Raw genomic sequence first — 26,404 nt, forward strand, 5'->3', positions numbered from 1 at the left:
GAAATGGTGAAAGCAAAGCTATACAAACAAAATCTCACACAGAAGCATACATATACACACTCAAAGAAAGAGGAAAAGGGGAAAAAATAATAAATCTTGCTCTCAAAGTCCACCTCCTCAATTTGGGATGATTCGTTGTCTATTCAGGTATTGCACCGATGCAGGGTATATCAAGTTGATTATGGAGCTTGAATCCGCTGCTTCTGAGGCTGCTGGGAGAGATTTCCCTTTCTCTTCTTAGTTTGCACAGCTCCCGGGGTTCAGCTTTCAATTTGGACCCACTCCTGCATGTAGGTCACCGGAGGGAGTCTGTTCTTCTCTCAGACAGGATGGGGTTAAAGGAGCCGCTGATTTAGGGGCTCTGGTTCACTCAGGCCGGGGGGAGGGAGGGGCATGGTGTGCGGGGCGAGCCTGTGGCGGAAGAGGCCAGCGGGACGTTGCACCAGCGTGAGGTGCACCGCATGTTCTCCCAGGGAAGTTGTCCCTGTATCCCGGGACCCTGGCAGCGGCGGGCTGCACATGCTCCCGGGAGGGGAGGTGTGGATAGTGACCTGTGCTCACACACAGGCTTCTTGGTGGTGGCAGCAGCAGCCTTAGCGCCTCATGCCCATCTCTGGGGTACGCACTGTTAGCAGCGGCTCGCGCCCGTCTCTGGAGCTCCTTTAACCAGAGCTCTTAATCCAAATTTGTTGTTTTAAACCAAAAAGAAAAAAAAATGTACTGTTTTACTCTTCAGTTTATGTTGCTTATCTTGATTCTGACAAATCCTATTTTTTCAGCGGTTACTGGCAACATCCCCATGAAAGCATGAGGGCTTTTCAGGGAAGAATTATGGTCTGAGCCAGTGCTAAAAGCTGTGATTTCAGGTGGCTACGGTCTCAGCACCACTCACCAGTCTTTTTACACACATTGTTCCTCTTTTCCCAATTGCCCTATTGGATATCTTACTTAAATCAAACTTTCCCAAATTTTTGAGTACCACCTTTGGGATTTTTACCATATCAAAGTAGCACCTGAGGTAATAGTAACTGAATCCCTTTCTTCAAATTAATTTTTTTTTTTTTTTTTTTTTTTTTTTTTTTTTTTTTCGGTACGTGGGCCTCTCACTGTTGTGGCCTCTCCCGTTGCAGAGCACAGGCTCCGGACGTGCAGGCTCAGCAGCCATGGCTCATGGGCCCAGCCACTCTGCAGCATGTGGGATCTTCCCGGACCAGGGCACGAACCCGTGTCCCCTGCATCGGCAGGCGGACTCTCAACCACTTCGCCACCAGGGAAGCCCTAACTTAATTTTTAAACAGTACTTTTGCTTTATAAGTAATATCCATAAAATATTAGGTTTGATGTGCTAATTGTTTATTTCCAATACACATTTAAAAACAAAACTATTAAAATGAAAAAACACCCTCTGCATTAAAATAAACTCATAACTATTAAACTTTTAAAAAACAACTCTGCCTATGTACCCACGAAAATCGCCTCAAAGTACATCAGTGACTTAGCTCCTCCACTTTGTGAAATACTTTCCTAAGCCTTTGCTACCCTCCCCAGGCCTTCTACCCAAACCTAGCCCTTCATCCTCAGCAGACTCCCTCACCTCCTAGATTCTTAAAAAGAGAATCCATCAGACTTGAAATCCATCAAGCATCTCCCTGTATATTCCCACTCCATACACACCCCTGAAAGCACACCTGCATCTGCTCTCATCCTTGTTTCTTCCTGCTCTGCTCTCAGAAGAGGAGCCTGACCTTCTTTCTGTTAAAGAAATGTCTGAAGCCCATCCTGATGCACTGCCTCAAGGATCTTACCATTAACAAAGTCTAGTTTGCCAAAGATTTACCTAAATTATGGGAACTTGAATTCTTTAAATGATTCTGAGCTGATTTCTTTTAAAATAGTTTTTAAATCTGGCACATTTTAAATCTCAGAAATTCAACCTCCTTATTTTCTGAGAATTACAGGAATATTATATTTAAATAAGCACTTATTTATCTCATAAGTCAATCAGAACAGGACTTCTTTAATTTAGGAAATTTTATAATCTAATAATACCATCTGGACTCAGGAAAGCGTTACACATCCATACAATGAGACGTAAAGATCTTTTGGAATTACACACATATAGACATACAGACACAGAGTTTATCATTTCAATTTTAAAATTTCAGTAATGAGTTAATAGTAAACACAGAAGCACAAAAAATTTACTGGTTCATATATCAAAGAGCTGTTCTCCTTCTTGGTGGAATACAACATACTTAACTTATTTGAGCCCAAATAAATGAATAAGCAAACAAACAAGACTAACAAACTAGTTTCTCTGTTGTCTCTCACCCAACAGAGAAAAGAGCTCTACAAATCATTAATCCGTTCACATGTTCTGGTCAGAACATAACACCAAATTCCTAATCGTTGCTACCAAGAGTGGGCAATGACATTGCTGTAAGCACAACAAAGACAAACCACAAAATTAATAGAGAACAATATTAAAACTAGAAAAACAGAGTGCAAAGTGAAGTTGTCATTTTGAGAGCCAAAAAAAAGATGTGTCTGGGCGTTAAGCAACCCATGAGCTGCATTTCCCTGGTCAGAACTATACCTAGTTTTGTTAGGTGAATCCATTGGGCAACTCAGTAGAAGACCTCCGAACTGTTAAAAGACATTTGGGGAAAAAAAGGTAAAAATCATGCCTCTCATACAGATATAAAATGAACATGTGTTAAAGATTGTATTGAATGTATTAATCAATGAAGAAACAAGGTAGACATTGTAACCAGCTCAAAGGAGAAATCAAAACCCACAAACTTATATAGAGTAAAGGAATGTTGAAATGAATCTGCAAATGGAAGCAAAACAAGCTTCTTCCACAGTGGTAGAGAGAAGTCAACTGAACCTCTACTGGTAAGGATAGATTTTGCATGTCTATAAACAAGAATTATTTTGTATTGCTATCAGTTATCTACAATTTACAGAGTTTTAAGATAGTTTCCATAGATTTGGAATCAGATAACCCTAATCAGATAACCCTGGGGGATTGTCTAGATTCTAGATAATGCAGTTGTCCACCTGGGCACAAATTTTTCCCATACAAGAGACACCTCACCCATGAAAACAGAAGAAACAGGGATGTATGTGAATATAAGCAAATCTGTAATAAGGACAAGAAATTAAGGAAGCTCATCTCTGATAAGTCTCTTGTGCATGCTTTCCCCTCTTCCCCCTTCCCACTCTCCCCATAAAACAAAACATGAGATTTATCTGCTACTACAAATCAAAGGAACTGGTTGCCATGAAAGGGCTCCATGCACAAAAATATCTCACACCAGCCTTACCACAGTGACTTTCTCATTTCAGTAAAAGTAGCCTTTAAGCCACAGATAGGTCATCTGGGAGATATGCTGTATCATCCTTTGCCTTGGCACTGGCCAATCCTCTGGGAATCTATCTCTAGGCAAGTTTGGGAAACCCTGCTCTATCACCTTTTAGTTTATGGAGTTAGCCAGAAGAGCCCTGAAAAGATGAAACCCAGGACTAGTAAGTTCTGAAAGGTCCTCGGAGTTCTTTTTAGGTGGGATATTTAGGAGGTGTCCTGGGGAGTCAATGGGTGCAACATGAGGGAAGGGGGAATGGCCATAAAAGGGAAGGAATAGTAAAGGAAGGGGGCTAGTGGGGAACTCCAACGAGCTTCTTCAGTAGAGCAACTCAGAGAAATGGAGAACAATTAAATCAGAACCTTCAGGGGAGGGCTCTGGCACGGATATTTTAAAAAGCTCTCATGGTGATTACAAACTGCAGCCCAGGTTGCTAACCTCTGTTCCCCAGCTGAAGTTCACCAATTTCACACCAGGTAAAGCTGGTCACTGATACTGTGGTTCTAAGTGACTCATCTGTTCCCTGTTCAAGAAGATGTGAGCATTTTGGTTGAGCTTCCTCTTCATTTTAATTAGAGCAAAATTCCTAAAGAGGAAATGACTTGTGGGTTTTGCCTGTTTCAACTGAGTCACATCACTGAATGTTCCCTTTCGGTGAATAAAAAGAAAAAGAATAAGGTAGATTTTCCGCTTATCAGTGTGTACTATCCTGTTGTTGCAGTAAAATGAGCAGGACTCAGAAATGTGGCTGTAAAATGACAGGCTTGAAGTCTTTATTCTTTTCTAAGCTATTGCAAAGAGTATGACCTAGTAATACTACAAGTGGTACAGAAGGAAGAGAAATGAATTTGGCCTCAGAAGATGGTAGGACCAGTGCCAGTACTGCCCAGGGAAATCACTACACACTTACCTCAGCCTCAGTTTCCTTCTCTGAAAAATGAGATTTTCCATCTCTTTGGATCTATAATGCCACTGATTGTAAGATGCACCAGTTTTACATACCACTAAGAAAACATAGATGATTGTTTTATTCCACTGCTAATGTAAATAGTTAGAATTATTATGATGACAGCATTTATTGGTAACAGAGTCCAAATGTTCCAGGATATAAAAATAAAACGCTTTTTTCTTGTTAAAAAATCGGATAAGTTGAGAAAAATCCTTTAAATCAACCTTTTCTAAAGTCTGTTTATTAAAAAATGCCTAGTGAGACTCCTCATGTGAGATCTTAAGATACAAAAGATTATCTAACTAAAAAGCCACCTTCCTCAGAACGTTCCTATATGACCTCCAAAAGACGTGTTTAAAGATCACTATCTCCCCGTAAAAAAGCGATTGGAGACTTACACATACTTAACTGGTGATAAGAACAGGAATTGTTTTCGTCAAAATCTAAATATGGGATCTTAAATATTTTGTAGTTTGGCAGAAGCCAATAGGGTTTCAATGCTGCAAATGTGTAGTGAGAAAACATGAGGGTGATTACAAAGGCATGAGGTGAACTGGGTAAATATGCTCAGTTAGTGAGGTATTCGATGTAGCTGGGAGGAGGGACAGGATAGAGAAAGAAGAAACAGGAGGAGAAGAGTAGGAGAACACAAGAGTTTTGGGGGGGAAAAAAAGACAACTGTGTAACAGAAAGGAGAGAACAGAGTAAGGAAATCTAAGATGTTAATTTGAACACCTCCAGCAACTGTCCTCCTAGGTGAGGCCTTCAATAAATATATAGCCTGACAGAAAACATTCAGAAAATATCCAGAAAAGAAACAGCCTGCCTTCAAATAGTGATATGGGTGGGTGGGACTATTTTTCTTATCCAATTGATTCTACACAAGAAAAGTGTAGCTAAAGAAAAGCAGACTGTGTGAGGGAGGTGGTGTCTGGAGACCCGTTGCTGGCTCCATAAGAGCCTCTTAGCAGTGAGGAGACAGAAACTGGGCTCCAATCCAGCCTAAGCAAGAAAGGCAATTTGTTAGCTCACGTAACCAAATCACGGAAAGGACTGAACGACCAACGACACGCTTCCTTCATTTCTTTTCCTGGTCTTTTTCTCTCAATTTCTTCCTTGGGGTACAGAAGTTGGACATCAAGGGCCTTGGGTTTACATCCTTATGCTCATGAGCCAAGGGTTAAAAACAAACCAACAAACAGACCGCCAGACCCTCTACCTGGGCAACGTTCATCAGTGTATTCTAAAATCATTAAGTGAAAGATGTATGAGAAACTTGATAATGGAGGGATCAGGCTACTGACCTCACCTGAACCCACTGGTGCAGCCGGACATTACCTGCCTTATGTTGAGATGCAATAGGTAGGATACGCCCTACCAATGGGGCTCTAAAGCTTAAGAAATAAATTAAACCAGGACCTAATTATGGCTTTAGATCTAACTACAAACTTTCAAGAAACATGGAGGATAGAGAAACAAGTTAAACGACATCATCAGTAATACATAAGCCAAATGAAAGAAATGTGACGTTTCATGGTGCAAGTATCCGGTTTCCTCAACAAATCAAGAGCGTGAAGGGAAATGGCGGTGGGGGGAGGGCGGGAGTGGAGAGGGGGCTTTAGGAGATTAATAGAGACCTAAGAGGCACAGCAACCAAACACCATGTGGGAGGACTGAACCTCGTTTGGATCCTTACGACAAACCACCAATAAAAGGCAACTTTAAAACAAGGAAATTGGAACGTAGAGTGAATATTAGGTGACATTAAGGAATTACCTTAACTCTTCGAGGTGTGATAATGGCTGGGTGATTACTTTTTTTTTTTTTTTCCAAGTACTCATCAAAGGAAGTTTAAGTGGGAAACGACGTGCTCTGAAGTGCTGCACCAACCCAGGCGGCTCACTCCGCATCACGGCAGCCTCACGCACCGCGCGGGTCCCGCTCGTTCGCCGCGTCCTCGAGGGCGCCGCGCGCAGGGCACGCCGCCGCGCGCAAGGCAGGCCGCCGCGCTCGCCACTCCCGGCATGCTCCGCGGGCCGAGCGCCCCGGCGAGAGGACCCAACGTCCCGGACCTGGGACCCGCGACGGAGCCACTTACCCAAGGTGCCCCGGGCCCTCATTTGCATGTCGCTCCGAAAGATGAACTCGACAGATCGTCGCAGTCTAGCGACTACAGCACCAAATGTGCGAGCCTCATGAGTGGGGCTCGACATCAAATTTCCTAAACGTTCGGCGATCGCCGGGAAGACTCTCAGTTCAGTCACCGTAAGTGTAAGAGTTCAGAGTCACCGTGCTTTATATATGCTGTGGGTAAGATGAATACCGTGCTCGCTTCGGCAGCACATATACTAAAATTGGAACGATACAGAGAAGATTAGCATGGCCCCTGCGCAAGGATGACACGCAAATTCGTGAAGCGTTCCATATTTTGTGCCCTTCCCCACCGTCCCGACCCCTGTGCTCATTAACACAAAAAACAGTGGGGTTTTGAGAGGCAGCTCTGGAGACCGCTCTGAGGCCTCCTGCATGGCTCTCCCACCGGATACTTCTTCCTCCCAGGGTCGATTCTATCTCGATGGCCTCCCGGCATGCCCGTGGCCCGACCTGTCTCATTTCTATTATTAAACTGCCTCGATAATCTTGCTGTCTGCAGTCGAATGCTTGTTACCATTGGTTAAAATCTGCTTTTGGTTTGGGCAATTAACTTTTCTCTTAAATTTCCCATCACAGAATCCACCCGATTTAGGTAAAGCGGCATTTTGAGTGATAAAATGATCAGATAAAAATGACTTCTTAGGAAAGCAGATCAGAATGGGCTTGCTGCTTCTAGCCAGTTTTCAACTGGTGCTGGAGCTCTAGGATCCACAGGCACCGGCCAACATTGATCTCATCCGTTATAACCACTCCTTGGTAACAGTCCCTGCTTTTGTGTAGCTCAGTCTGAGAGCGTACGAACTCCGGTCTAAAACGACAAAAGAATGTCACAAAGTAGGCCCAAGATTTGTGCACTGCTGTTGCTTACTTCCTTTAGCAAGGATTCATTAACTTCGCAATAATTCAGTGACTTAATAATTTAGAAATGATTTGGTATGGACTCATCGAGCGATTCATGTGTCAGTCTATAGTGAATAAGAGCTGGGCCTCTGGAGTTTGTGTTGTTAAGGGAGACAGACCATAAGTAAGGTGATTTCAGAACTTTCAAGTTCTATGAAGGAAATGCAAGTTGACATTTTCTCATTTCCAAGATACGTAGAAACGACATATTTGCACGTAAATTCCCAGGTGTGCAACTCGGCTTCATTCACATTTCATACATTGCCTTACACGAACATTTTTATGGTGAAAAATCACTATAGTGAAAATCACTTAATTTCAGCATTAAGTGCCAGACGTTGTGCTTTCGGCCCATAGCTTTATCCTTTAGGAGCTGATGAACAAAGGGTGTCCAGATGGTGTGGAAGAGCACAAAATATGGAACGCTTCACGAATTTGCGTGTCATCCTTGCGCAGGGGCCATGCTAATCTTCTCTGTATCGTTCCAATTTTAGTATATGTGCTGCCGAAGCGAGCACGCTATACTCTCCTCCTACAGCCTATATAAGGCACGGGAGTTTCTCGCTTCTTTCGCTTACGGTGACTGAATTGCGCGTCTTCCCAGCCACCGTCGAACGTTTAGGGAAATCTGATGTCTCGCAACCACTGAGCAGGCTCGCACATTTGGTGCTATGACTGCTAAACCGCGAGGGCTGTTGGGTTCACCTTTCGGAGGGACATGCAAATGAGCGCCCGGGGCACCTTGGGTAAGAAGCTCCGTCACGGGCCCCAGGTCCCGGGCTGTGGGCCCTCCCGCGGGGGCGCTCGGCTCGCGGAGCATGCCGGGAGTGGCGAGCGCGGCGCACTCGAAGACCCGGCCAGCGAGGTGGACACGCGCCCTCTGAGGCGGCCGCGATGCGGAGTGGGCCACCAGGCTGGCGCGATTGAGGCGGCCCTGGCGGCCTGCATGGAACAAGCGGCGCTTCTCCCAAGTCTCTTTAAGGTTTACGAATCGGTTGGCTTGCTGGGCCACCAACCAGGACGCTGGGTCACTAGGGTTCTGGATCGAGCTCGGGTCCTCCCAGCAAAATATGGAACGTGTCACCGATATTTCACCCATGAAATAGGAGCCTTGTGCCAGTTCCAGAGACTTTGCTGAAATGGCGAAGCCCACCGTCCAGCTCTCCGGGAGATTCCTCCCAACGACTGACCACTCAGATATGATGGTCAGCACCACACTCTAGGACGCCCTGGGCTCTTCGAGTATTAGCACAAGTGTCTCGATCTGAGTCCATTCTGCGCAGTCCATGGGGGGTGGAGCTAGCATGGGCGACCACGCCCTTCACAAGTGTCATCCCTTAGGCCGCCTTCTAGCCTGGCCTCCAACCCACTGGAACACGCTGAAGCGCACCTGTTTGGCCTGAGAGATGGATTCGAAGAATTAAACTGTTAGAGCTGAACTGGAGAATCATTCTTGTACTTAAGTGTACTTCCCCACACCCTAACCCTAGCCCTATTATGCTACAAACATGCAGGACAGATCTACCTGCAAGAAATACTGGAATGTTAGTGTTAAAACATTCTGATATTAACTGGCTCAAGTTACAGCCTTACACGTAGTGAACTGAGGGCCAAAGGTGAAAACCTTCATATATTGAAGTGAAGGGCACAGGTTTGCCTGCGTTGTGTAAAAATGGCACCCTCAACAAGGAATATGGCATATTTATAGAATAAGTGAAGTTTTGTTTCTTTTTTCTCCTTCCTATGGTCGTCCTATCCTTTCCACAACATAATAGTTTGAAGTAAAAACCTGTGAAAGATAAGTAATTTTGAGAAGTTTTAAAATTGGTATCCAGTTTTATGATGTACAAAAAGAAAGTAGTGTGAAACCATGTAAGAGTTTCTGGTATTGCTGAAACAAAAATAGAGAAAGGAACAGAAAGCCTATAGGGATTATTTATTGTTCAACCTTTCTTTCTCAGTGTTTATAGTTATAATTCTTTACTTTCACAGCTTTTGAAAAGTAATAAAATATACTGTTCTTCCCCCCCCCCCAAATTAGGCAAAAAATGACAGCCGGTTAAGTTTCCCAATTACAAATAAAATATGCTTTGATGTATTTCTTCTAATAGCCTGTCTTTCCAATAAGCATTTCTGACTTCAAAGCTATTAAGAAATAGTAAATTGATGTTCAATTTTATGATTTGAAGAAATATATCAAAACCCCTTCATGTTCTTACTCTCTTTAGAAACCTTACAACCAGTTTGTTAAAGGATACATGATTAGAGGAATCTATAGTTGGAAGGATGGTCAGAGTTCCTGGGACATAAGCTCGATGTCTCTAACAAGTTGTAAGCTCCTTCAGTCAACTACACTTCTGGATGACCATGTTTAAACCAGGAAAAGGAAAAATGTTTATATTCTAAAAAGAGGAAAAATGTTTACCACAGACAGAAAAAAGATTTGAAAGTTGACTAAAGATCAAATCCTTTGGAGGAAAAATCTTTATAATGGCTTTAAATTATCAGATGTGTACAGAAATAGCAAAAATGCATGTTTTTAGAGTCATGGCACTTTTGAACAATGAGCTGTTAAAGAACTAGAGCAGAATTTCTCACAGGTGATATATGCATGACCCCCTTTAAAACAATAAATTCTCTCTAGGCTCCCAGTATTCCCAAATTACTTCTATTATATTGTTATTTAAATATGTGTAAACATAAAACTGGGTATAAACTCATGCTTATAGCTGTTACATACTCTAAAACCAAAGCAGATTTACAAATTAAACACACAACTGCAAATCAATACAATTCAAAGTTATTGCAGTGATAATGATAATGTCTTTGGCTGAAACTGAATAACCACTGTTGGATTTGATAGTGGAAAGATGTAGCCTCAGGTTCAGTTCTATACTTAATTTGTTTCTGTGTTTTGACTAATGCAGAGAATGCCAGTTCCCATAAGTATGTTCTGAAAAAACTGAACCTTTGTTTACTACCAAATTATATAGATACTGGAACATACTTTTTTGATATTGTAGCATTTTTGAAATCAGGACACAGCACACAATAGATGGGAGCTGAGACTCTATGAAATAAGGTAGTTTCGGAAAATTAGGCCTCCTAATTAACATTCTGCAGTGAGCAATACTTGCTTGATGACTCTGTAAAGCTGTATTACTTATTTCAACATGGAGTTGGCATAACAGTATAATTGAAATCAGCACTAAATGCATAATCAAATTTTGCTGAAATTTAGAACAAGATTATGTGAAGTTAGTTTTAAACTCCTAGAAATACTTTTTAAACTTTTTTTTTTTCAATTTCAGCCCTGAGCTCATAGACTGTTGAAGGCAAAGAAGGAACTAGGTTTCTCACAGTGTTTTGTTTATATCTGGACATTTGGACAATATTTCAACAATTGTTGGCAAGAGAGAAAAGGATTAACAGAGAGGCTGTATAATCAAAATTACCCTCACCCCCAAAACAAGGCAGACAGGTTCCTACAGAGAAACAAGTCTGACACAGGCATCACAAGCCTTGTGGGTTTTCAACAGGCTCAGCGCCATGTTTACCACGAATGAGGCTTGAGAGTGCAGAATTTCACAGAGGCAATTAGATACTGAAAATGCCTCATTTACACCATTTCAAAATTGATCATAAATCAGATTTTATTATGATTGCTTCCACTCTGTTTTCAATTTAGAATATTCAAATTACCATTAAATCTTTATTTGTATAGAATGTCCTAAAGCATTTGGCTTTCTCTTGGTGCAAGTGCATCATTAATATTATTCAGTCTACCTCTGTTCATTTCTCATTAGCCTCTACAAAATAGTAAATACTCAGTGGCGTGTCATTTTCTTGATGAGAAATCAAAGTATTGATTTATTAAAAAGACAAGAAACTAAAGTCTTCATCATTGAAAATGTTATTCATATGTATGTTATTACTAGGAAATAGAAATTTTGCCTTCACAGACAACATAAGTATAATAGCAGACACTGGCCATTGCTGCCATTTAGATAGTAGGACATGCCAACCAAACAGCACTGACACATTGATGGTCCCTTAGTTCAGTAAGCTGAAATGGCAAAGGTAAATGCAAATTCATATTGAAATCTTTTGGCAATGCTTAGTTATAGCTAAAGATAACTTATTCAGAAGTTTCAGACTCTGCTTATTTTAATATTTTAGGATAATCATCCAAATATAAACAGTTTCTTTTGAAAATCCTGTAGAAAAGCCTCTGACCCCTGAGAATCTGTCTGAAGTCTCCAAGAGGTTCTAGATCCTAGTTTGAGAAACACGGTATAGGTTGATATAGAAAAATCTACTTTCTGGAGTTTGTGTAGCTTTATATGTGTCCTTTTCTTGAGAGGACAACTCAAGAATTAGAAATAGAAAAGGAGGGGGTCATAGTTATTGAGCACCAACTACTTGGTAGGCATTTTACATACAAGATTGCATTTAATATTTGCAATTATTCTGAGGGGTAGGTATTATCCCATTCTACAGCTGAGGAAATTGATGCTCAAAGGAATTATGTACCTTGGGTAAATTCGTATGGGTAATAATATTGGACTGGGGGAAGCCAGAATTCAAATTCAGTTTCCTCAGAATCCGAATCCACGCTCCTTCTTATTCTATAATTTTATTTAACATTAGAGGAATCCTAATGTAGCTTTAACCAGGAAAATCTTTATAAACTATTTTAAAATTCTTGGGCAATCAATACGTAGATCATAATAAGAGGAAAAACTTCAGTCAACTCTAGGTGTTCTGTTTCTAGCTTAGGAAGGAAAAAAATTGTCTCAACAGCTTATTTTTATCTTCCAAAATGTTCTGGGTTATGTTTTTTAGACCACTGAAGATAACTTATGAGTTAAAGGTAATATAATTGTTGTGGTCAAGAAAAAAAAAAACAGAAGGAAAAAAAGCCTGTGACCATAAAAAACAATAATAAAATGGCCCAATCCAGGATTTATGCCCATGTTGTCCTCCATTAAAACAAGTGATTCAGAATTGCCTTTAGTGGTCAGTTCTTTAAAAAAAATTAAGCAAAATAAAATAAAATTCAGTTTTTGAAAAATAATTGAATAAAATAAATAATAACTCAATTATTTGAATGCATGTTTTATCAACTAAAATCAGCTTTCTGTTTTAGGTAGTAAGCTTTTGTTTTAATCAAATAGTTTTCATTAATGAACCTCAGTAGAGTCACATAGAGTTCTAGCATTTCTGAGAGCTCCTAAAAAGGTAGGTAAAACGCAGGGTTGTTTTTTTTTTAAAATACACAAAAATTAATTAGAGATGGAGATTCTAAAGGAAATAGGAAAATAGTTTTGCAACCTTAGGGTTAGCAAAGCTTTCTAAGATAGGACACAGAAAGCAGAAACCATTAAAAAGTTGATAACTGGACTTCATCAAAATTAAAAATTTTTGCTCATAAAAAGACACCATTAAAAAAAAAACAGGTAATCTAGAGGCTGGGAGAAAATATTCAGGAATATTTAACAATGAGATATCCAGAAAAGGACATGTATCTAGAATAAATCAGGAACTCTTACAACTCAATAAAAAGAACAACCCAAATAAAATGTGGCCAAAAGACTTAAACAGACACTTCACAAAAAAAGATATACAAATGGCTAATTAGCAAATAAAAAGATGCTCAACATCATTAATCATCAGCGAACTGTTAGTTTACACAATGAATACTATTTCATACCTATTAGAATGGCTAAAATGTAAAAGATTGATAATACCAAATATTGGCAATTATGTGGAGCAACTAAGAACTCTCATACATTGTTGGTGGGAGTATAAAATGATACAACATTCAAAGAACTGCTTGGCAGTTTCATATAAAGATAAACCGACACTGTGAACCATCAATTCCACTTCTATGTATTTGTCCATGAGAAATTAAGGCATATGTCCACAAAGATTTGTATAAGAAAGTTGGTAACTGCTTTACTCATAATAGTTCCAAACTGGAAACAGCCCAAATGTTCTCCATCAACAGGAAACTGGATAAACTGTAGTATATTAATACAATGGAATACTACTCAGCAATAAAAAGGATCATATCACTGATATGCATAGCAGCCTGGATGAATTTTACAGGTAAATTGTACAAAAGAAGCCAAACATAAAAGAATACATTTGTATGACTTCTTTCATATAAAGTTTAAGAACAAGCAATGCTAACCTAATAGTCATAGAAATCAGAACAGCCATTGCTTAGGGGGGAGAGGGATATGGGGAATGGACTGAATGTGGTACAGGGGAACTTTCTGAAATGATGTAAAGTTCTGTATCTTGATCAGTATGTGGGTTATATGGGTGTATACATTTGTCAAAACATATCAACTATACACATGAAATGTGTGCATCTCACAATTATCAATTATACTGCAATAAAAAACCATGCTTCCATAAAAAAGAAGAAAGCAGCAAGAACAAACGAATTGTTGCTGAAATCTAATGCCGAAGGGTTTGCTGTTTTTAACCAGTGCTCCTGGAACTTTATCTATACTCCCTTACTAGATATATATTGATCCCATCTAATAACAAGGCACTTAGTAAAGCTGGTAGATACTGCCTTTGTGGAGGCTTCATCAAGGTGAATTAATAGGTATACTTTCGGCACTTCCCTGGTGGTACAGTGGTTAAGAATCCGTTTGCGAATGCAGGAGATACAAGTTTGAGCCCTCGTCCAGGAAGATCCCACATGCCAAGGAGCAACTAAACCCATGCGCCACAACTACTGAGCCTGCGCTCTAGAGCCCGTGTGCCACAACCACCGAAGCCCGCGCACCTAGAGCCCATGCTCCGCAACAAACGAAGCCACCACAATGAGAAGCCCGTGCATCACAACAAAGAGTAGCCCCTGCTCACTGCAACTATTAGAGAAAGCCCATATGCAGCAAGCAAGACCCAACACAGCCAAAAATAAATAAATATTTTTTAAAAAAAGAAACAGACAAATATACTTCTAAAGTAGTGCACTAAATATCTTTCAACTTACATTAATTCCTTTATTTAATAAATAGTTATTGAGCACCTATTGTGTGGCAGGTATTGTTCTAGGAACCAGGGGTAGAGCAGTGACCATGGAGTTTCACTTGAGTGTGGAAGAGACAGAGATTTTAAAAGTATTCAAATAAATAAATGGGGTAATTTCAGATGGTGATAAATGCAATGAGGAAAATGAAATATCTGACCACATTTTACTCATTTCTGAGGCAGGGTGTGTGAATCACATATTTGCCTGTCAAACTGCATGTCACATTTAGCTCTGTTATGATTTCAAATATCAATTCTCAAATACTTTTGCTCTCACTCTATGAAGAAAACACATTTTCAAAACATGAGAACATGAAGGCCTATTTCACTGGTGCACATTTATGTACATTTTCTCACACACTCTTAAAAAAGGACAGATTGACAATTCACCAAATCATTACACATAAATTAAAAGCATATGGACTGTGCATTTAAGTAAAGAACACCACACTGTTAAGATCCACTATCATCCCTCAGTTTCACTGGGAACTCCCACTTTCTCCTCAAGGCTTGAATATTTAAGAAGGTATACTAGTAAGTGACTGGGGATTTCTAAAACCTACTGGCTTGAAATGACCCATGAAAATCATACTACATACCAAGCCCTCATTCATATAACATGTACGGTATAGGGAATAAAAGTTTCAGACTCTAAAGTCATAGCAACTAGTTCACTGGAATTGTTCTAGAGTCATGCAGTTGAGCCACAGGATTTCACCAGTTTAAGCATCTGTTACCACACCATAGTATTGTTGCTCTTGATGTCTTAAAGTTTATTTTGGTTCTCATCAGTGGAGGAACAGAAAGAGATTCTAGCCATTGGTGTTTTAGCTTTGTTTGACATTGATGAAAAGCTAAAATTGTATTAGTCTCAACTACGGTGATCAACCCTTGTCCTAAAAACAACTTTCCCAAAGTCAGGTAGGCCTGTGCAAGCCAAAATGTGGGTGAAATTATTTCCTATAATTTTAGTTTCTATGATGCTTTATATCATTTTGAGAAATGGTGTTTTCTTTCATTAGTAAACCCTATTAGCACTTCAGGGAAAACAATGGGTGACAAGCATCTTTAATGTCACCTGCTTAGAAACAGAGACCATGCCAAAGGGCAGTGTGGTCTGCCCAGTGGCTCACTGGCAGAACTGAAATTAAACCAGAGAGTGCTGAACTTTCCATTTGAGGCTAATCTTCTAGCATCCCCTCTAAGCTACACAATTCATATGAAAGAAAAACTTTTGCTGATTGTCAGTGGAGTCTACACATGATGAAAATCGACATTTATGTTCATTCACCTTTCAAAATAATGATGATAACGGTGATGATAGCTCTTGAGAAACCATGAAGCAGGTATTCAAGCGAAAGCAAGCAATTAAAGAGAAGGACAACTGGGGCTGCATAGTCACCTGAACAAAGGACAATTAAGAATCAAAATGATAAATAGTAATAGTAATAAGAGTGAAAATGGACTCCTACAATTTATATGGTGAGGCTGAGGGGTTTTTTTTCTTATTTTATGAAAATATATCCACAGTGTTAGTATTCACATGAATAAATAATAAAATTCAATTCGTTTTATCTTTTTGAGCAGAGTGAGGTTGATGGCAGAGACAGAAGAACGCCTGTGATCAAATCTCACTCCATGTCTTCTATCCGAAGTGTTTTACATTCTAGGCTAAGAAAACAAGGCCAAATCATACAATCATGTATTGGAGGGCACACATAAATGGTGTCTGAAGTCACCCTAATATGTTTTATCCTCCTGGCTCCTTTCTAATTCTGAGAGTCATGGTCAGTAAGGACCTCTTTTCTATCTATCACATGGTTAAGGCCTGTGGGCTTGTTAGGAACACAAGTTTTGAGGCAGGCATATCTGGATTTGAATCTCAGCTGTGCCATTTACTAGTGTGATCCTGGGTTAGTTGTTTGGTTGTACTTTCCCACAGTTCCTCGAATTGGGAATAATACCAACCTCATTACCTTATTGTAAGATTAAAATAAGATGATGTATGAAACATGCCTGGCTTATGAAAGGTACTCAAATAACTTGGTTCATTTCCCCTCTGCTTCTTTCTCATAAGTCTTATCACACATTGCTCATATAATGTTATCTTGCTGTTTACCCCTCCTTAGATTATAACCTCCTCAATAGTGAGGATGGCAGATCATTCCTTTTTGCGTCCTCTGGCGGCCACCACATAGTGCCTTAAACAGAGGAGGCACTTGGAAACTATATATTGAATTTTACTTCTTGTAACTCAGCTTACACTCAGCAATTTAACGAAATAAAACCACGGTCAAAATGTCTAGTGATATTTCTTTTCTCCTGTAGAGAGGCTGCTTTTATTTTTAGAAGTGTCTTTCTGGAGCATTCACTTAGATCGATGGCCGTTTCCTTCAGACAGGCAGTCTTCCCAGTCTTACCTGGGAAGGTGGGTTATCCATTTTGGATGGGGCTATCTGTTTTCACCATTCAGCTGAGGCTTTGCTTTTGTCTTGAAATTAGTTTGTGACATACATGTTTAGATGAGTTTTCCAGTGAAACAGGAGGAGCCCAAGGAGTAAATCAGCCAAAGTATTCCACCTTTTGTCAACTAAACATCGATTAGCTGCAATTTACAGTACAGCTGACTATAGGTACACATGATACATTTTTAATAATTCATAAGAATTTTGGTGAGCCCTAAATGTGTTCAAAATGCTTTGATCCACGGAAATTTATTTTTTCAAGTTCTTCACAGATAAAGTAAATGGCAATTATGCAAATACTTTAAAGAGGCAAATTCAAATCAGTCACTTGGGGCTATGCCTTGTACATTTTACCTTGGGAAAAAATGTAAATAAATTAATAGTCTTGAATATTTAGGAATTAAGTGCAACTTTTCTTTCCTTTATCTTTCTCTTTGGCTCTTTGACCTTAGAGACTACTTCAGTTTTCTCACAAGTCTGTTTCAAGGATGAAATGATGTAAATATATACAATGCCCAAAACAGCGCCCACCGCACAGTACAGGCTGGAGGTGGGGCATCTGGGCAGCTGATATTGCCATTCAAGGCACAGCCTAAGCCTGAGTTTCCCTTTCAGGAGAAAGGAGAGTTCTCAACAACAATCCAGTAAGGAATTTCCCAATCCCCTTCTCTCTGAGCCCACAGACATTCCAAAGACCTTTGAGTCAAAATACTGTAAGAATTCTGGTCACAGTAAATTTCATCAAGGATAATATCTTGAAACAAACAAATAAAAATATTACCTTGAAGGGGAGTTCCCTGGTGGTCCAATGGTTAGGACTCAGAGCTCTCACTGCTGCTTGGGGAACTGAAATCGCCCTGTGTGGGGCTGCCAAAAAAAAAAAAAAAGACTAACAATTACCTTGGTAAGGAAAGCAAGGAAGCAATTATCATAGGTGGAGGGGTGGGGAGCATTCAGGGGTTTTCTGGGAGCTGCCAGTGTTCTGGATCTGAGTAGTGGCTACATGGTTTGATTTTATGATGATTAAGGTATACATTACTATTTTATGCACTTTTTATGTATGTGTGTTATATTTCACAATGGACAAGGCTTAAAATGAGGAGTGTGTGTGTGTGTGTCTCAAACAAACAAAAAATATGTATCTTCTTGCATTTTTAGGGTGTTTCATATCACTGTTTTCAAACAGGTGGCACACTGTTCATCAGATAGAACTTCTTCTATTGGACCCAAAGATATGAAAAGACTTGTCTGAGGCTAGTTCCTGATAGAGTCTAGTGCTTAGGACTAAGTTGTCCTAAGTTGTTTAGTGTTCTTTTCATTTCTCCAAACTTTCTTCCAAACCAGGATGTGCATTTTACACCATGTTAATATTATGCAAACTAATGAAATCTTAGATCATTTTTTTTTCAGGTGGTGAATAAGGCAAGGGTCTTTTATTTATTTTTTTATACAGCAGGTTCTTATTATCCATTTTATACATATTAGTGTATATATGTCAATCTCAATCTCCCAATTCATCACACCACCACCCCCATGTCACTTTCCCTCGTTGGTGTCCATATGTTTGCTCTCTACATCTGTGTCTCTATTTCTGCCCTGCAAACCGGTTCATCTGTACCATTTTTCTAGGTTGCACATATATGCGTTAATATACAATATTTGTTTTTCTCTTTCTGACATACTTCACTCTGTATGACAGTCTCTAGACCCATCCACATCTCTACAAATGACCCAATTTCGTTCCCTTTTATGGCTGAGTAATATTCCATTGTATATATGTACAACATCTTCTTTATCCATTCGTCTGTCGATGGGCATTTAGGTTGCTACCATGACCTGGCTATTGTAAATAATGCTGCAATGAATATTGGGGTGCATGTGTCTTTTTGAATTATGGTTTTCTCAGGGTGTATGCCCAGTAGTGGGACTGCTGGGTCATATGGTTAAGTCTATTTTTAGTTTTTTAAGGAACCTCCATACTGTTCTCCACAGTGGCTGTATCAATTTACATTCCCACCAACAGTGAAAGAGGGTTCCATTTTCTCCACGCCCCCTCCAGCATTTGTTGTTTGTAGATTTTTCTGATGATGCCTGTTCTAACTGGTGTGAGGTGATACCTCATTGTAGTTTTGATTTGCATTTCTCTAATAATTTTTAATGTTGAGCAGCTTTTCATGTGCTTCTTGGCCATCTGTATGTCTTCTTTGGAGAAATGTCTATTTAGGTCTTCTGCCCATATTCAGATTGGGCTGTTTGTTTTTTTGATATTGAGCTGCATGAGCTGCTTGTAATTTTGGAGATTAATCCTTTGTCAGTTGCTTCATTTGCAAATATTTTCTCCCATTCTGAGGATTGTCTTTTCGTCTTGGTTATGGTTTCCTTTGCTGTGCAAAAGCTTTTAAGTTTCATTGGGTCCTATTTATTTTTGTTTTTATTTCCATTACTCTGGGAGGTAGATCACAAAAGATCTTGCTGTGATTTATGCCAGAGTATTCTTCCTATGTCTTCCTCTAAGAGATTTATAGTGTCCGGTCTTATATTTAGGTCTCTAATCCGCTTTGAGTTTATTTTTGTGTATGGTGTTAGGGAGTGTTCGAATTTCATTCTTTTACATGTAGCTATCCAGGTTTCCAGCACCACGTATTGAAGAGACTGTCTTTTCTCCATTGTATATCCTTGCGTCCTTTGTCATAGATTAGTTGACCATAGGTGTGTGAGTTTATCTCTGGGCTTTCTATCCTGTTCCATTGATCTATATTTCTGTTTTTGTGCCAGTACCATACCGTCTTGATTACTGTAGCTTTGTAGTACAGTCTGAAGTCAGGGAGTCTGATTCCTCCAGCTCCTTTTCCCTCAAGACTGCTTTGACTATTCGGGGTCTTTTGTGTCTCCATACAAATTTTAAGATGAAATCTTAGATTATTTTTAAAATTATGAAATATTTCAAACATATACACAAGTATTGAGAATAATTTAAGAAAACCCTATATATAAAATCTTATTTGCCCAACATGCTTCAAACTTTTCAAAAATAACAATACATTACAGATATATCTTAGACCCACTGTGTATCTCTCTCAGCTGCCATTCTTCCTCTCTCTCTAAATTCCAATTTTCATGAGTTTAAAAAATAATTTTCCATACACACATATACATGTATCCATAAGTAATATATAGTCTTCTTTGGCAGATTTTAAAACTTTATTTAAATTGTATCATATTAGAATGTCCTTCTGCAACTTTTTGCTTTGTTTTGGCTTAAAATTACATTTTTTATGTTTAACCATGCTAATACATGTAGCCATTGGGTAGTATTCCTTTCCTGGATATGTCACTGTTTTTTAGTTTATTCACTCTCGCATAAAGAATACTTAGTTTGTATCGATTATTTTGCTGCTGAAAACATTCTTATAGAACAGGGATTGTCAAACTATAATCCAATGGGCCAAATCGAACCTACCACCTATTTTTATATGTCCCATGAGCTAAGAATAATTTTTACATTTTTTAATAGTTGAAAAAAAATCAAAGAAGAATAGTATTTTATGACACATGAAAGTTGTATAAAATTCAAATCACAGTGTCCATATATAAAGTTTAATTGGAACACATATATAAAATGGCAATTCAAAATAAGATACTGGCATAAAGCTGAGACTTTGAGAGGTGTCATTCTAATGGAAGGATAAACTTGGGCAAAACCCCATCACATAGAGGAAGATAGTTAGGAAATATGCCAGTCTCAATCTTATTTCTGAATAGAGTTGGGAAAATGTTCTCTGAAGATTTCCTAATCACAAGTCTGCCTTCATCTGGGTTACAGGCAAGAATTTATATTAAGCTGAAAGTTTAGTTTAAAGTGATGCTATGGGACTTCCCGGGTAGCACAGAAGATAAGACTCCAAGCTCCCAATGCAGGGGGCCCGAGTTCAATCCCTGGTCAGGGAGCTAGATCCCACATGCATGCCACAACTGAGAGTTTGCAAGCCACAAATAAGGAGCCCATGTGCCACAAATAAGAAGCTGGAGAACTGCAACTAAGGAGCCTGCCTGCCGCAACTAAGACCGAGTGCAACCAAATAAATAAATATTTTTTTAAAAAAGAGGGACTTCCCTGCTAGCGCAATGGTTAAGAATCTGCCTGCCAATGCAGGTGACACGGGTTTGAGCCCTGGTCTGGGAAGATCCCACATGCCATGGAGCAACTAAGCCCATGCGCCACAACTACTGAGCCTGCGCTCTAGAGCCCACGAGCCACAACTACTGAGCCTGGGTGCTGCAACTACTGAAGCCTGTGAGCCTAGAGCCCATGCTGCTCAATAAGAGAAGCCACCGCAGTGAGAAGCCCACGCACTGCAACAAAGAGTATCATCCCCTGCTCAGCGCAACCAGAGAAAGCCCGTGAGCAGCAACGAAGACCCAACACAGCCAAAAATAAAATAAATAAGTAAATAAATAAATTTATTAAAAAAACAAAGGAATACATAGTGGTGATCATTAAAAAAAAAAGTGGTGCCAGATTGTAGTGACTATGTTTTAAAAAACAAGAGAGTATTAAGAGTAGGCCCAAGGAAAAAGAGACCATCAAAGTATCAGGTAGATCCGGGAAAAAAAAAAAAAATCAAACATAACATCTAAAAATGAAAAATGAAACTAAGATAAGAAACTCAATGATCAGGTTAGATATCAGATTGTTTATAATTAAAGAGAGAATTAACTAAAATGGAAGATAGAGCTAAAAATCAGAAAATAGCACAAAGATATTGTGATGGTCAATCTTATGTGTCAAATTAACTGGACCACGGAGTGCCCAGATTAAATATTATTTCTGAGTGTGTCTGTGAGGGTGTTCCTAGATGAGATCAGCATTTAAATCAATGGTCTCAGTAAAGTGGACTGCTCTCCCCATGTGGGTGGGCAGCATCCAATCTGGTGAGGAACTGACTAGAACAAAAAGCAGAAGAAGAGAGGATTTATCCCTTTCCTGCCTGCCTGTTTGCACTGAGACATTGGTCTTCTGATCTTGGACTGGCATTTACACCATTGACTCCCCTGGTTCTTAGGCTTTCAGACTCAGACTAGAATTACACCACCTACTTTCCTGGATCTCCATTTGCAGACAACAGACTGTGGAACTTCTTAGCCGCCATGATCATGTCAGCCAATTCCTCACAATAAATCTCTTCTCTCTCCTCTCTCTCTCTCTCTCTTTCTTTCTCCAAATTTATAAATGGTTATATATGTAGAGGTAAATAAATAAATAGATCATATTGGTCATTCTCTGGAGAATGCTGACTAATACAGATATTAAAAAATATGTAACGTTCTAGAAGCTTGAAGTCCAAGACCAAGGTGCTGTTCTCAGGGTTGGTTTCTGGTGGGGTCTTTCTTCTTGGTTTGTACATAGCTGCCTTCTCTCTGTGTCCCCACAAGGCTTTTCTTCTATGTATGTGTAGAGAGAGAGAGTGAGTTCTGGTCTCTCTTCCACTTCTTATAAGGACACCACTGGATTAAGACCTCACCCTTATGACCTCATTTAAACTTAATTACCTCTGTAAAGGCCCTATCTCCAAATATAACCACATTGAGGGTTAGGGTTTCAACATATGGATATTAGTGGGACACATTAAGTCCATAACAATAGGCAAGACTAGATAGAACAGGAAAGAGATAATATTCAAAGACATAATGATTGAGAACATTTAGAACTGATGTTCAATAAATTTTAAAAATCCAAGCAGTATAAATGAAAAGAAATACACACTTAGACATATCATATTGAAACTACAGAATACCAAAGACAAAAATAATCTTAGGGGAAGACAGAGAACACAAATTATCTACAAAGGAACCTCTACTAGACTAACAGCAGATTTATCACCAGCTTCAATGAAAGTAAAAAGATAATGGAATAATAATATCTTCAAAATCAACTGTGAACTTAGAAATGCATAGCTAGTAAAACTATTTTTTAATAATAAGTGCAAAATAAAGATATTTTTCCAACACTAAAACTTAGAATCCTCACTAAAAGAAGTCATACAGAATATATTCCAGAAAGAATGAAAATAAATCCAGAAACAAGATCTGAGTTAAAAGGAGGAATTGTGAGCAAAGAAAATAGTAAATATGTGATTAAATAAAAACAAATATTTACTATGCTAAATAATAATGGGAATTAATTTATATGGTTATAAATTTTTTAAAAATACTAGAAAATAATAACATATACGTGGGTGGGGGTGGTCAGAGTTAAAAAGCTCCTGTAATGATCAAGAAAAAAATAAATGTATTGACTAACTTTAAAATTTAAGAAAGCAAACTAAGGGACTTCACTGGTGGTCCAGTGGCTGAGACTCCATGCTCCCAATGCAGGGGGCCCGGGTTTGATCCCTGGTCAGGGAACTAGATCCCACATGCATGCCACAACTAAGAAGCCTGCATGCCATAAGTAAAGATCCCCCATGCCACAACGAAGATCCTGTGTGCTGCAACTAAGACCTAGCGCAACCTAAATATTTTTGAAAAAGAAAGTATATTAAAATTTTAAGAGTAAAGCTGAAAGAACAGACATAGAGTGTAAAATTTTCCAATTAGTAGAGGAGAAGGAATAAACAAAAATACTCAGTCAAAGCTAAAAGGAGGCAAGAAACAAAGGAGGGAGAGAAAGTGGAACAGATAGAAAGCACAAAATAAGATGACAAAAAGAAATTCGAGTATATAAATGATTACAAAAAGTATATAGAACTTCCAATTGAAATACAAAACTGTTGCCCTAAGTTAAAAAGAAGTCCATCCCTGGGATTTCCCTGGTGGTGCAGTGGTTAAGAATCTGCCTGCCAGGCAAGGGACACAGGTTTGAGCCCTGGTCCAGGAAGATCCCACATGCTGCAGAGAAACTAAGCCGTGTGCCACAACTACTGATCCCATGTGCTACAACTACTGAAGCCTGTGCACCTAGAGCCCGTGCTCCACAACAAGAGAAGCCACAACAATGAGAAGCCCACGCACTGCAACAAAGAGTAGCCCCTGCTCGCCGCAGCTAGAGAAAGCCCACACACAGCAACAAAGATCCAACGCAGCCAAAAAATAAATATAATTAATTAATTAATTTTAAAAAATCAATCATCCTTGCTAAAAAGTGTAGTAGAGGGCTTCCCTGGTGGTGCAGTGGTTGAGGGTCTGCCTGCCGATGCAGGGGACGCGGGTTCGTGCCCTGGTCCAGGAGGACCCCACATGCTGCGGAGCAGCTGGGCCCGTGAGCCACGGCCTCTGGGCCTTTGCATCCGGAGTCTGTGCTCCGCGGTGGGAGAGGCCACAGCAGTGAGAGGCCTGCGTACCGGAAAAAAAAAAAAAAAAAAGAGAAGTCCATCCCTATGCCATTTACAGGAGAAATATTTAAAGTTTGAGATGAAGTTTCAACACAATGATTGAACGTAAAGGATCAAAAAAAGACATACTCAGTAAATGCTAACACAAAGAAAGCAGCAGAGCTGTATTAATAATGAACAAAATAGATGTTAAGGCAAAAAGTATAAACAGAGATAAAAGAGACATTATACAATGATGATATTATTCACCAAGAAAGTTTAATAATCATGAATATTTATGAACATAAAAAAGAACTTCACATTATCTAAAGCAAGAATTGACAGAACGTAAGGAAAAACTGGCAAATTCTACATCATATGAAAGATTTTAACACACTTATCTTAGTAATTGAGAGCAATAGACAAAAAAAATCAATAAAAATATTAAGGATCGAAAGCATAACAATTTACTAAGCTTAGTGTAATTTAGGACAGATATAGAACACGAATTGTACCCAAGAATTAGAGACTTCACCTTTTCTCTCCAAGTGTCTATGGAAAGAAAACTGATCACGTACTCTCCATAAAATAGATCTCAACTAATTTCAAAGTGTTTTTAGAAAGATTATGATTTCTAGGATTCTACCATGTGTGAGCTGCACCAGCTGGAATCCCAATTTTGAACTGCCCCAACTGAAGTTCTTTTCATCAACCTTTTCTCTTAGTTAAAAAAATCAGAGGACAATTTGTAGACTTTGATTATGATGAAATAAATTCATATTTTATGGCAAGACAAGAAAAATTTTAGAAAGACTATGATCTCTAAAAACTTCAATTAAATTAGAAATCATACAAAAACATAACTATAAATCTTCTGTATATAAAATATTAAAAATGCTTCTAATACACAGAAATTAGGAAATATTTCAAAATAAACAATGATAAAAACTCTATATCAAAATTTGTAGAATACAGTTAATGTACTACATATAGGAAAACCTATAGCTTTAAATGTACATTAAAGGAATGAAAAAACTCCAAAACTAATGATCTAGGTAACCAACCTGAGAAATTATAAAAACAACACAATAAACCCAGAAGAAAATGATAACGATAAAAGCAGAATTTAATGAAATAAAAAATAAAGACCCTATTTTTGAAAGAACCAATAAAGCAAAAACTTGATTTTTTGGAAAAAACCTAATAAAATTAACAAACTTTGGCAAGACTAATCAATACAATAAGAGAAGAGGTACAAATAAGCAATGTTTAAAATGTAGAGGAAGGGATATTACAGATACAGCAGGAATTAAAAGGGTAATAAACATGAACAACTAGTGTCAATAAATTTGAAAGTTTAGATGAATGAGACAAATTCGTAGAAAAATATTGTCAATCATATCAGATTGATGTGGTTATGGACTGGTGCAAATTGAAAATTCACTAAAAAATTTCAGGCTCACACCAAAGAGAGGTGATCTTTTAGATGATCCTCCCAAGATTGTTTGGATTCCTCCTGACCAGAAAAGGAAGGATTGTCTGAACTCTCATATTTCATGCTAAGCCTCTGATGGTATAGTGAAAGACATATGAAATATTACTTGGGGGTGGGAGTGGGGTGGGAAAGGCCTAAACATCAGTACCCTATCAACAGTGGAAGACAATGCAAGGTATGAAATTATGTTAGAGTTCTTATTGAAACCATTGTTAATTTTCTTTTTTTAAAAAATATCTTTTTAGAATTCTGACCTTATTTTTATTTTTTTATTTTTTTGGCTGCACCACGCAGCCTACAGGAGCTTAGTTCCCCCATCAGGGATCAAACCTGGGCCCACAGCAGTGAAAGCATGCTGGACCGCCAGGGAATTCCCTAATTTTCTTTATATTATTATGTCCAATCTCAGAAATTCAAGTTTCAGGTGATACATCACTGACTTTGGAGTTCAGTTTTTTCCATCTTGATCAAAACTGGAGCAAAGTCAGCTTTTCAGGCTTACCTGACACTTCCTGGTGCAGTAAGAACTCATAGCACTATGTACTTCTTCAAAGGACCGACTGTCAAAGGATGGCCACTTCTTCCCAATCAACAAATCAAATGACTAAGAAGCAGATGAGACTGTGCAGAACATGGGCTTTGTAGTCAGAACAACCAGGGTTCAAATCCACCATAAAGCTTGCATGGTCTTCAGAAAATTACATTTAAAA

General features: G+C 38.9%; 2 non-coding genes across 2 annotated transcripts; one reads left to right on the forward strand and one right to left on the reverse strand.

Moving 5' to 3' along the window:
- Positions 1-6,641: 6,641 nt before the first annotated feature.
- On the forward strand, positions 6,642-6,748 carry LOC132421489 (U6 spliceosomal RNA). Its single transcript, XR_009518733.1, has one exon. It is a non-coding gene; the product is annotated as a U6 spliceosomal RNA (small nuclear RNA).
- Positions 6,749-7,782: 1,034 nt separating this feature from the next.
- LOC132421490 (U6 spliceosomal RNA) lies at positions 7,783-7,889 on the reverse strand. The gene has a single exon (XR_009518734.1). It is a non-coding gene; the product is annotated as a U6 spliceosomal RNA (small nuclear RNA).
- Between the last annotated feature and the right edge of the window lie 18,515 nt (positions 7,890-26,404).

The sequence above is a fragment of the Delphinus delphis genome, chromosome 2, assembly GCF_949987515.2.
Source record: "Delphinus delphis chromosome 2, mDelDel1.2, whole genome shotgun sequence".
In the NCBI taxonomy this organism is placed as follows: Eukaryota; Metazoa; Chordata; class Mammalia; order Artiodactyla; family Delphinidae; genus Delphinus; species Delphinus delphis.